Source organism: Marmota monax, unplaced genomic scaffold, assembly GCF_021218885.2.
Source record: "Marmota monax isolate L192 unplaced genomic scaffold, Marmota_monax_Labrador192_F-V1.1 WCK01_AAM20220418_F8-fsc00168, whole genome shotgun sequence".
In the NCBI taxonomy this organism is placed as follows: Eukaryota; Metazoa; Chordata; class Mammalia; order Rodentia; family Sciuridae; genus Marmota; species Marmota monax.
This window is the reverse complement of record NW_026692492.1, coordinates 2,450,411-2,463,478: the sequence shown is the minus strand read 5'-3', so window position 1 is coordinate 2,463,478 and position 13,068 is coordinate 2,450,411. Positions and strand designations below refer to the sequence as shown.

Here is a 13,068-nt window from a genome sequence, read left to right as displayed (position 1 = left end):
CTGCTGATCCCACAAGTCTGCTCAGCTGTTTGCCCTAAAAGCAAAAAGAAAAGGTGTTGATTGAAAGCAGGAAAGGAACTTTGACCAGTGCAGCTACACCAGGGAGACAAGGAAACCCTGTCCTTACCCTGTGTTTAGGTGCTGACAAGGGCTTTGAGACTTTCTAGAAAGGAAAATCATTGTCATGAATGTATAGGGGAAATTGTATGTAGGAGTTAGTATTTATTTTAAAAGAATAATATCATATTATTACTGCATTAGGTGATATGCTAATAATATCATAATATGTAGAATTGTATTAGGTTAGGCTTCAGGCATCTGTAGTCTCATAACATGTCTGTGAACTCAAGCTCATTTGCCCCCTTGAAACATGTCATTCTATTGCACAGAATGACCTCATTATTTTCTCTCAGTATAAAGTCCCCCTTTGTGAACTCTTTTTATGTGAAGGTTTCAGATGCACCAACATTTTCAAGAAAAGCCACAAGCCCATCTGCATCCTGCCTAGGAAGCAATGTACCCCCAGAAGCTGACCCAGTGCTCTCAGCTTCCTGGGTTTCAACTGATGGTTAAACCAGGAAGAAATAATAACCCTGCTCAGCTCTGCCAGAAAGCCCGCATATAAAACATAAAAATTTGCCAGTTGGGGCCAATACACCCTGTCATATTAACCCCAATAATGGAAAAAAAGGATTAGGGATGTAGCTCAGTGGTTAAGCACCCCAGGTTGAATCCCTAGTATCAATAGTAATAATAGTAATTAAAGTAATAATTTTGTTGATACATCTGCAGAATTGAAAGCTTGACACCTAAGAACTTGGAGCCTCTATGAGGACAAGGGCAACAAAGTCAATAGAGTCAAGGGTGTGGCTGGGTCTGAAGAACGTGACCCAGCCCAGAGGATGCTGAAGAACTCAGAGGTGACAAGGGGGGCTGGTGACAAGGGACACAGCAGGCCCAATGTGCTGGCTTTCTCTTCCACACAGCATGGGTGATGGGAAGGAAGCATGGCTCCTAGGGATGGCCAGCTGCCATCTCTTTCCTTATCCCAAGATCCACTGTGCTGGAGATGGGTTTGGCCATCAGGTAGAGGAGGATTTGGCTTCAGGTGGTGGCCTGAGGTCATCAATGAACAGTCAGGGTCTGTGGTCTGAAGGCCCCCAGGATGGGTGTTTTGTTACAGCAGCCCAGGAAGACTAATACAGTGATGCACCAGCCCTCTGACCAGTGCAATGACCTGAGTGTGTCTGGAGCTGACACATTGGAACTGAGGGTCCCTTAGCTCTGAGTGGCCCATGTGTGGGTGGGAAGAAGCTGTTCTGTCCTCTCCACAGCAGAGAGAAGGCGGCCTCCAACTAGATCCCGCACAGACACATTCACTATAATGAGACCTGAGAGTGTGACATCCAGAGAGCAGCTACTGCCTGAGGATCTACACCTCAGACAGGAAAAGCCACCCATCAGGATGGACGCCAGCCATGACTGATGTGTGTCTGTCCAGCCTGCTCTGCCCTGGCGCCCTCCAGCCACAGGCACAGCCCACCAGCTCCCAGCCCTGCCCGGCTGCTGGTCGACCTGAGTCCCTTCAGCTCTCACCTTCCTCCGTCACTATTCTCTATTTGGAGAAACACAGCTGATTTTAAAAAGGTTCTTAGAGATCAAAATTCCTCTTTCATGTCACTCCAGGGACAATGGCAGCTTCTAGGAACACAAACAACAGTGAGTGTGGCGCAGGGGAGGGTGTTAGACCAGGACGCAAGAAAAGACCACTGGCTCCAATTAAAATCAAATTAAAGCAAGGTTATTATTTTGACCAGCCGGGCTGCCTCTCCCACCCAACACTGACCCCGGGACCTGTCTGCACAGCAAGGCCCCCTCCTCCCCCACCATCTACCTTCCCTCCTGTCATCTTCCCCACCATCCTGACACCCGCTGGTTCCATTCTGTACTCCAGAGGCTCCGAAGTCTTCAGCAATCTGGGCCTTTTCTGGGTCTCTACTTGAGACACCCCTGCACATGCAAGCTTTTCTCCCTGTCTCTCTCTTACTGCCAATTTAATCCCCAGCCCACCTAGAGGCCCTTAATGGGGACAGTTTCTTTGCCAACATCTCCTGAGACCTCTCTTTCACGTCTCTGCAGTCACTCTCTGCTCTCTGGGCTGTGCTCCTGTGTAGAAGGCTTCAGCCAGTTTCCTGAATTTAGAATCCTGCTCTTGATGCAGGGGGGGCCTGTTTTCAACACTGCGTCATGTGCAGAGTGCCCCCTTCTGCGTTATGACCACTGATTTTACATGCCCTCCTCCGTGGTGTTCAATCTTCAATCCCCACGTAGACGTGTAAGGTCCTTCCTTATACTCTGGTGCACTGTTCCAAGTGTCTGTTGGTGCATTTGCTACTGTACATTGCTTCCAGGGAAAATGGGCCTTTTTTACTAGTTAATGTGCCTGTACGGACACAGTCCTTCCTTTACCCAATGATAATTGTAAAATATTTTCTGTAAAATACTTCTCCATAAACTTTTAAAATGGTAATAAATAATAAAGCACCAATTGTAAGTGACACTGCATCTTTCCCCTTCCAGCTGCTCAGATCTTATATGGCATATTTTCTCCACGGTCTCTGGGAGAAGGCTTTGATTTTTTTTTTTACATTATTTTCATATCTTTTACTGAGAAAAAAATATTCAATGATAGATATTAATGTGCTGTAGGAAAACCATAGACAAGGACCACTGTGCTGGGCCTCTGGACTCAGTCCTGAGAGGGAGCGCAGCACATGGCGATGGAGTGGTGCAGGGTCAGTAGAGGAAGGTGGCTAAACCAAGCATCAGCCTCAGAGAGCTCCGCTAAATTGACCTGAAGCCTGCCCAGGATGGTCAGTTACTGCCTGTGGGATGGTGAAGGACAAGGACCCTGATAAGGGATTCACCTGGGAATTTCTACAAACAAATGGATGTAGCAATGGTTCTTTGCTCTAAGTGTATTTCATAAGGATGAGTCATTAGGTTGACTAAACTTTGGCCCAGCAAACATTTATGTCACCTTCAATGGAGCTGTAACATCCGGGCTTCACATCAAAGCTGAGCCCAGGGACAGCTTCACTGGCACACCTATGATCAACCCTACTTACACAACCTTGTGGGCTTGCAGGGGAATGAAGAAAGCTAAGGAGAAGGGTACACTTCTTGAGCAGCGGTCCCCACCACTGTGTTGCTGATGACGCATCACAACTTCTAGGTCTGGTCTGCATTAGAAAAGTGAGAAGGCAAGTGGGGACACTGCAGCTACCTCCAAGTCACACCTGCAGGTGGTGGGATGAAGCGCTATCTTCCCTACTTCCTCCAGGGGGCAGTGTTGCACAGCTTCTGGCCACACTCGTCCTCTCTGTGGGCCAGCGTGTCCATATGAAGGCTTCAGAGACTGGAGTGATGCAAATGTAAGTGTGAGGTCACAGCATTGTCTTTCTGTTACTACTATGTGAAATCAAACTCTTTGCCACTTAATGCCCATGAGCAGCCCATAACTAACATTTATCAGTGTGTGCATGTTTTATTTCATCCAAGAATGTGCTCTTTTATCCACTATGCTTGTCCATGCTCACAGAAGTCCTCCCTGAGTAGAGTCAAGTCCAGCCCTGCAATAAACCTGTGGAGGAACATGAGGCCTTTTCTCACTTTTGCTTTAATTCTCCTCATTTAGTAACTGACAGGGGTTCAAAATGCAGATGAGGTTGTAATATTCTTTCAGCTGGTTCAAGTCAGACCTCTTTACCTGACACAAATTAGCCTTGATTTTATTTTCCTGGTGAGAAGAGCTTAGATGGCCCCAAACATTCATTAGCCCCTAGCTGGGATGCACTGGCTGTATGCACAGGTTTCTGCAGAGAAACACAGGTTTTAGGTTTTGGCGTCTAGTAGGCACAGCATATGTCCCCAGCTGGTTATGGGTGACAAGTTGTGTTCCCTCACATGTTCAACATTAGAGAAGCACACCAAGACAAGCATTTAAGAAAGGTTTATTTTAAAAGGCGGAGGTCTACTTCTCCCAGTGAAGCCAGAAATAGACAGGCAGTTGGTCCACATAGGTAAATCCAGTCAGGTCAGGTCAAGGAGGCCAACTGGAGTGAGTCTGAGAAGTTGGAGAGAGCCCTTCCTCCAGCCTCACCAAGATAACCTGCCCCTGCTCCCACCTGTTGCTAAGGTAACCTGCCCCAGGAATTGCCCCTCCCTGCAGGGAGCTGGGAAGTTATTAATTAACATGTCCTGGGCTGTTCCATCCCGCCCGTTCCTGTCCATCTGGTCTTCACGTTTTGGCCACCTCATGGACAATCTCCTGGGCCTCATCATGTACACAGGAAGGAGAGATCAGGGGAGAGAGCCCCAGAACAAAGAAAACCTAAGACCTACTAAAAAAGGCAGAACACCCCCTTCTTGGGATCCCAAGAAACCAGCTATGGCCCCCTCTCCCTCTTGGGAGAAGTCTAAAGGTTACTTTTATTGACATCAACTCCCCTTCACATGCTTGCCTTGGAGAGGTTCCCTACTGTTATGTCTCAACACGTGAGGAAGCAGAACTCCTCACAGGCAAGTGGTTCTATCACCAGGAGGGCGAAGGGGCCAGGGCTGGAATCCTGGTGTCCCAAGAAGGAGGGTGTTCTGCTGTTTCTCAGGGCTTAGGCTTGCTTTGTGCTCCTGCTCTCTGGCCCTCATCTCTCCTTCCTGTGTTATCTTGATAGGGTGGGGGAAGGGCTCTGAAGGCATTTCCATCCCTCAGGGGACAGCCGCCAACTTTCTGGACACACTCAAATTGGCCTCCTTGACGCCACCTGACTCAATTTACCTATCTCCCCTGATGCCTGTCTAATTCTGGCTTCACTGCTACCCGCCTTGGCCTTATATCTTGGCATCCCTCTGTCCCTACTAGTGAAAGGACACTCACACAATGTCCAAGGACCACACAATGCACCTGAATCCCACTGGAGAGATTTTTTGCTGAGTTTCTGTTCACAACTAAAAGGGTCAGGGGTCACTCCAGGTAAACTGGGCTAACTGGGCTGCACAAAATTACCACACACAAGACACAAATACCTTTTTCTTTGGGGTCACTGTGATGGTTCCTCTGACCTTAAGTGTCCACAGGAAGAGAGAGAGAGAGAAAGAGAGAGAGAGAGAGAGAGAGAGAGAGAGAGAGAGAGAGAGAGAGCGCGAGCGCATATGCTGACCCTTTTTATTGAGGAGAAGGTATTCAAATGAGGCAAGGGGTCAGGTTTCAGGGGGCTGAGTCTATTTTCCTGATGTCCACTGTCAGCAGGTTGACTGACACCTGGGTAGGCCACACCCAAGGGCACAGTAAGAGAAGGGGACACACAATGCACTTCCATGGAACACTGTATCTTAAACAGGGCAAGGGCTTATATTACAAAAAAACAGGTGAGTGTAGCTCCACCCATGGGGCTGTAGGAAGACATGCCCAGGCACTGGAACCCTAGAAGAGCAAGGCAGTCTAGCAGCATGGGTGTCTGACACCACATTGCCCAGCAAGGGAGTTAACTCAGTCATGTGTGAGGTTGGTCTTTCACAATTTATGGGCAGAGCCTGGAGCAAACTGACAAGGTTGTACCTTCGAAGAGAGCAGCAGCCTGTGGGCACTCACAGGGCAGCTTTATAGCCTGCAAGAGGAATGTCACCAGCATGCTTAGGGGTTATGTCATCTGCTGGAGTGAGGACAACTCTTTAGCAGGCACAGGTTCTTAAGGGAGGCTAAGCAGCATTGCCTCAGGGTCTGCAGATTAAATGGCTCCTCCTAAAATGGTGGATCCGATGCCAACATTTCTCCCTTTTTGTTTTTATACATACTGAGGGTGGGGACAATGGTCTTTCTTCTGTTGCTTGTTTCTGCTGATTAGGGGCAAAGAATCTCACTCCTCTAAAGGGATGAGGTAGGGTTTTAGGTGGGGCTGAGTCTCTGGAGTCAGAGGACTTGACCATGAGTCGTAGGTCTTGGTCTTGGGCATCAGGGCTTGGAGTCTTGAAGGAGAAGTAGTTGATTGACTGGCGGATTGGTGAGTTTCTTTCTCTGATCTTGTCTGTAGGCAATTGAACAGGCATGGTCCTGTTAGGAGAAACATAGAGGATAATAGGGGTTCTGTGAGGGGGAGGAGCCAAGGCCATACTTGACTGAATGCTCCCCAGGGGACTGTTGTCCTAGATGCTGTCTCCCCTTATCTAGCTGCTCTTGGAGCTGTTTGATCCTGTCCTTTACTTCTCCTGACTGGTTGACATAAAAACACCACTCTGGCTGTAGGTATAGGCAGAGGCCTCTTCTCTCTGCTGTTAATAGGTCCAGTCCATGGCAGTTTTGTATAACAAAAGTGGTTTAGGAGTCCAGTTGATTCTGGAGAGCTATATAGACTTGGCTACCTGTTGGGTGTCCCCTTATTAGATTGATTGGGGAACTGAGGAACATGGGTAATGAACGTGGTTATCCACCGTTCCTGAGGCTGGGCCTGCTGTATCCCCAGAGCAGATACTAGGGGAAAAAATTCAATAGCCCATTTGTGGCAAGGGCTCATATGAGTCATAAGAGGGATAGGGACTTCCCCATTCCCTGAGACAATGACTGTAGATGGCAATAAGAGAACTAAAGCACATAGACCCTTCCATCTGGGGGGCAGGCAACAATATATAGCTGTCCTGCACAGGAAGGAGGCCTTGGGGACTGGTGAGCAGTGTTTGAGACACTGTGTATGAGATGATCTGTCCACACTGACATTTCTGCAAGTCCCCAGAGGTCATATTCCCCTATGAGTTAAAACCTATGGACAAGTTGGAAGAGGGGTACTCTTGAAAGCTCAGGTGAAATGTCAGTGGAGTCTGGGGAGGTCTCATGGAGAACAATGAGCTGTTCAGGCCTAGAGGACCTGCTATTCAATGAGAAAAACCAGCCTTTGGGCCCATCCAACACCCCTGGGCCAGGAAGTCTTAGTAAGGTTTAGCAGATGGTGAGTGGCGTTAACTATCTGAATTAAGAAACTGTCCTTACATCAGGGTTTCCATCTGATTGATAGATTTAGGGCTCGGTCACCTTATAGGGAAGAAGGCATTAGGAAGTCCTTGGGGCAGCTCAGTAAAATGGTGTTCCTAGTGAGCCTGATCCTGCACCCCACCCCCATCTGACATTCGCAAGTCAGTCTGGACAGTCTAGCAGTATGTCTTGAGAGTGGCTTGATCTGGCTAGGGACGTTGAGATAGTCTAGCTTTAAAATTTGACGGTCCTGTTCAATACCTAGCCTGATCTCATTTGCAGAGGGTTGGCTGATCATAGCATTCCTCTGGGACATGGCTATAGGCAGCAAAGGAACCCTGGGAAGAGCAAGCCCCAGGACACTCTGGGAAATTAGCTAGATTTGGTTTAGGAGACACTGGGTCTGGCTAGAGGGTAAGTACAAAGGTTCCTGCCATGGGGGCAGAGGGGGAAGAGCCACCAGGGTTTTTCTATCCTTTGCAGTAGCCTGGCCTCCTCTGTCTGACAGGAGCCTCCATCAGGAATCCGCCAGAAACTTTGGAAGGTTGAAAGGCCAAATTTTGGAAATGCCAAAGATAGAGGGGGTTGCCATAGAGCGAGATGGGGTGAAGAGTTTGAGATGGGAGTTGTGAACCCAGTTTGGAATGCCCTCGAGTTAGGCCACAGAGGGGTAGGTAAGATAACCCTGAATGGTCCCTTCCATTTTGAGGTTAGTAAAGAGGAGGAGGTGTGGGGGGGAGAGAAGAGGACTCAGTCTCCCGGAGTCAGAGAAGAGCATGAGGCCTTCGGATTGGGCAGCAGTTGGTCAGCATGGGCTCATGGGAAAGAGTGTAAGAGAGGGGTCTTTAGATAATGGAGGAGGTGGGGGTAGGTGAGCTAGAGTAGGAGGGAGCATGGGGACGCCTGACATTAGCTTGAGGGGGAAATGGCCTCCTCCATCTGACAAGAGCAGGGCTGCAACCCTAGTGGGGCCCAAGGGAGGAGTTTAAGGCTGTCTAAATGTAATTCTATCGACAGCTTCGTCAAGGTTGATTTTAGGGTTTAGTTTGTTCCACCTTTCCAGACATCTGAAGATGGAGAATGTAAAAGTGCCCAGGAATGTTTAGGGCCTTTGAAATAATTTGGGAGATTTGAAATGTAAATTCCGGGCCATTATCAGTCTGTGGTGAGCAAGGTGACCCCAAGTGGGGAATGATTTTTTTTTCTATTAAGGTGTCAGCTACTGCTTGGGCCCTCTTATTAGCCTCTGTCCAGCTGCTGAAGGTTTCTAGAAAGATGTGGCATTCTAGACACCACGTAGTCCTGAAAAAGAGGCTTGGGGAGTGGAAGGACAGAAGCCACACTCAAGGTGAAGCAACTGCAACTTTATTCAGCCGTGCTGCATATTTATACAGTTTTCACACTAAGGAACATTTGTGCACCCTATGGTATTTTAAGATACCATAAACAGAAACAAAGCACAGAAGAGTTTACTTATGAACTCCTTACAATGTACCGCCAAGTTTCCCAAGGACAGAATAACATCCCATTATCAAGAGAACATTACAAGGAAGAGCTATAATGAGAATCAGAGCTATGTTCCTCAAGGCACTGACCTGACTAAAGAGGCACATGTCCTTAAAGGAACCCTGCAGGAGCAGGCAGCTCCAGTTAACTCATTCCCAGATGGGCAGCTCCTCACAGAAAGACCAGAAGATATTTAAATCTCCTTACTGTGGGCATGTGGGTGAAGTCCATCTGCCAGTCAGATGCAGGCAAATGGCCTCAAGCTTCATGGACTGGGAAGGCAAGTGGTGAAGTTTTATGTTGGGATTGGGCCTTTGGCAGATGTGGCAAGAGACAGAGAGGGTCTTTAGAAATTTTGAGTCCTCAAGAAGAGGGGGATATAGGACTTAATGTGTTCATAGAAAAAAGACTATTAATTTCTCTATTTCATTTTTTTTTATTAATGGTAAAAACCAAAATATCTACTCTAGGCTTATTTAACATATGGACTTTGTATTTCAGATAGATGTTTATATTTTCCTCATGCCCCTAGGAAAGATCCCCACTCCTAAGTTATAAAACTTGTCTTACTTCATTCCAAATTACAATAACTATTTAAGTTTATCTAGAACTAAATTCAAGGTACAAATTTCGTATACAACTTACTATCTTTATTTTTGGTAATTCAACTAAAGTCAAAATTAAATCTAATATCAGAAACAAAATGGATTTCTTTTTTGCCATAGTCCCTTTAAATAACTTTTGTCAAAATTAATGATGACAAATCTTTTCTTAGTATTTAAATACTTGTACTATTGTTTATAACTTAGCTGATGATACTATGGCTGATGGCAGGCCTTTACTCAATTTTATTAAATAAAAAAAGGGGGAAAAAGTACCACATAGGATGCACTAGATCTTACAAATATTTCAAAAATTTTCTTAACTGTGATGCTGAGAGTCTTACTTCTACTGAATATGATTTAGTAAAGTATTCAGATTTTGAAGGAGAGGTAAAACCTGTCATCATGATAATGATTGAAAGCCTGACACAGAAAGGAAAATTTTCAGCTGCAAAATTTAGAGCCCTGAAGCTTCACAGGCTTCTCAGGTATGTAAAAATTAGGACCAATATCCTATGGACCCATTTCTTTGGTCCTCCTTTAATATGCTTTGCAGTGTGGACTGGAAAAGTCCACCCATGTAACTAGATTAATTGTATGGCTTATAATGGTCAGTTATACTTCTATGTTGATCCTATGGTAAACAGACCCTCTGCAAGTATCTTTACAGAAAAGGACAGCATATAAGAAAAGTAAACCAGCAAATTATGCTGGTCTTCAGGAATTAAGACTATATATCTGCACAATTGTCAGACGGATAATTAAAACCGATTTTTCCTATACAGGCCAGTTATTTACATAACAGATCCAAGAAGGTATTGTTGCCCTAATCATTCTACAATAGAAATTGGTACCTTTCCTAAGTGGACCGATTGTGCAAATATCTTGCCCAGTGCAACATAGAGTGTCTAGAAATAATGGGCCTATTTTAGAGTGGTCTCCCAGAATTGACAAAGATGATTATACAAGGATGCCATAACACCTGGAGGTTTATTGGTAATACACTAACCCTCAGTGAGATGGCACTCAAAAGGATGTTTTGATGTTTGTCTTCAACCTTCAGAATATTTACATCACTGACAGACCTAATAGACTCCTTAACTGTGAGAATTAAGAGAAAGGATGATGAATATCCTGTAGCCTGTATGAATGCAATTTATCTTATCATACACTAGTTATTGCCAGATGATATTTCAGAACTATCAAATGCTGAAGTTAACGAACAGGTTTGAAACAGGTGCATGCCAATTAACCAGACCTATTCCAGCTCCTGGTCTCATGATCCTTGAGTGACTACATTATATTATTCCTTGTTCCTACAATTACAGGCTTTATGGCTATGTCTCAATGTACAACATGTGGATGTTCCTAATAATTTAAAGTTAAGTGCAGATAGAAGGATTGAAACTAAGTTAAAATGCTCTAGAATCCACTGTAATGAATATTGAAAATTAGCGATTGTGGAAAGGCTTAAATGCCATGCTAAATAAAAATGTCTATGCTGCTATGGCCAAACACAATGCTTCTCAATAAAATGGAAAAAAAAATATTAAGAATCTTCTGATGAGTGTGATAGAGTAATAATAATAACCTGGATCTTCTAAAGTTATGTTATTGAAATAATGTATTCTACTAATTCTTTTTGTGTTTCTTTTTTTTTAAATTTTTTATTGTTGGCTGTTCAAAACATTACATAGTTCTTGATATATCATATTTCACAATTTGATTCAAGTGGGTTATGAGCTCCCATTTTTACCCCATATACAGATTGCAGAATCACATCAGTTACACATCCATTGATTTACATATTGCCATACTAGTGTCTGTTGTGTTCTGCTGCCTTTCCCATCCTCTACTATCCCCCCTCCCCTGCCCTCCCCTCTTCTCTCTCTGCCCCCTCTACTGACATTCATTTGTCCCCCTTGTATTATTTTTCCCTTTCCCCTCACTTCCTCTTGTATGTACTTTTGTATAACCCTGAGGGTCTCCTTCCATTTCCATGCAATTTCCCTTCTCTCTCCCTTTCCCTCCCACCTCTCATCCCTGTTTAATGTTAATCTTCTTCTCATGCTCTTCAACCCTACTCTGTTCTTAGTTACTCTCCTTATATCAAAGAAGACATTTGGCTTTTTGTGTTTCAATAGTAGGGCATGATGACCTTGGTCCAAGAATCCAGTGTCTGAAAGATACAATTCCTCAGTTGCCTTTTTAATATATACATTAAGAAATGGTGGAAGCCAATCTGAATAATCACACCTTCCAGTCCTGAAGCAGCAGGCTCTAACCAATCACTACATTTTGTAGTGACTTGGGGTGTTGTCTCAGCTTGGATAGCAAAACCTGTCTTCAGATGTAGTCACCTAATAGGTTGAGGCACACTCACCTGCTCTATTGTAATGCTACTCTTTTGCCCTTTTGTGATAGAATGTTCCATGGAGCCTACCCTTGTGTATTCACTATATGCATTTAAAGAAGTCCAGCAGTTCCCTCTCTTTCCAAGGATCCTTAAAGTCACAGAGCCATCTCTGGAATATTGAAAATGGTTCTTCTGTATGGATGGATGCTTTCTTTGTTGTTTTGTTGAGTTCTTGGAAGAGTCAGATTTTGTGAACCCAGCATTAGCTCACCAGCTAGGACAGTTGGCAAAAACAGGGGTTGAAGATTCTCTGTCTTCCTGAGGATGACTGGATTCTGAACACAGCTCTGATGATGTGGCCACAGAAGACCAAGATGAAGACCAAGGGAGAGAGCAAGATGCCCATGGCCAGGGTGAAGGCGATGCCCTCCACAGCAGTGCTGATGTAGGCCAAGCGGATCCAGGTGGGCATCTCACACAGGACAGGAAGTGGTTCACCTTGTTGTGCAAAGTCATTGGGGATATGACCAAAGAGTTGGCCACCACAGAGCCAAGGTAAGACCAGGCAGAGTTGTGGATGCATAAATGCCATATAGTGCAGAAACTTGCAGATGGCCACAAACCTGTCAGAGGCCATGATGGCCACCAGCAGTCACTCCACTCCATGAAGGCCCAGGAACAGGAAGAGCTGGACTTTGCAACCTCCATGGCTGATTGTCATGGCCACTCAGGTTGTGGAGCAGCTGGGGATGGAGCTGGTGGTGAAGCTGAGGTCCAGGAAGGACGGGGAGATGGGGAAGAAATATACAGGTGTGTGGAGGTGGGGATTCAGCTGCGACACCAGGATGATGGTGTGTGGCCCAGTAGTCAGCAGGTGGGCTACCAGGATGACCACAAAGAGGACCCTCTCCAGGTAGAGGGTGGTCAGAAAAACCCAGGAGGAGGAAGTGGCCCTGGGGGTTGCCATTGTTCTCACCCATCTCTACTGCACTTGAGGAGAGGTGTCAACACCAGTAATGACAATGGCTGATGCTGGAGCATGGACTCCTAGCCAGGCTTAAAGGAGCACAATATGGGTTTATTTACTCACAATAAATAAACAGTGGTGTGGAGGCTCTGCTGTGGTTATTATTATTATCTCCAACTTCCAGAAAAAGAAACAGGCACCCATGTGCTAAGTAAATGTCATCTGTAGAGAGGCAGAGGTGGTCTGCACACAGGAAATGTGGCTGACATCTTCATCTTTATTCACACCTGGTACTCTGGCATTCCAGAGAGGCAAGACCCACACCTGCCAAATTCCAACCTTTGCTTCTCTCACAAGCCACAAGTTTCTGAGCTCCTGTCAAAATCAGAGGCACAAAAGAAGGCTCCAAGCAACCACCTGATAAAATTTATGAAACACCATATACAGCTGATCTTTCAACATCGTGGGTTTCAAACACAAGGGCACACTCATACAGAAATCTTTTTTAGTAAATTAAACATGTTTAGAGACTTGCAACCTTTTGATAAAATCAAAGACAGAACATGTGACTAAATATATAAATTTTAAACACAAATCTAGGATGTCATGAATGCAT

At 45.4% G+C, this 13,068-nt stretch overlaps 1 pseudogene; it reads right to left on the bottom strand.

The window, feature by feature from the left end:
• Positions 1-11,759: 11,759 nt before the first annotated feature.
• LOC124092046 (olfactory receptor 2W3-like) lies at positions 11,760-12,465 on the bottom strand (annotated as a pseudogene).
• Positions 12,466-13,068: the final 603 nt, after the last annotated feature.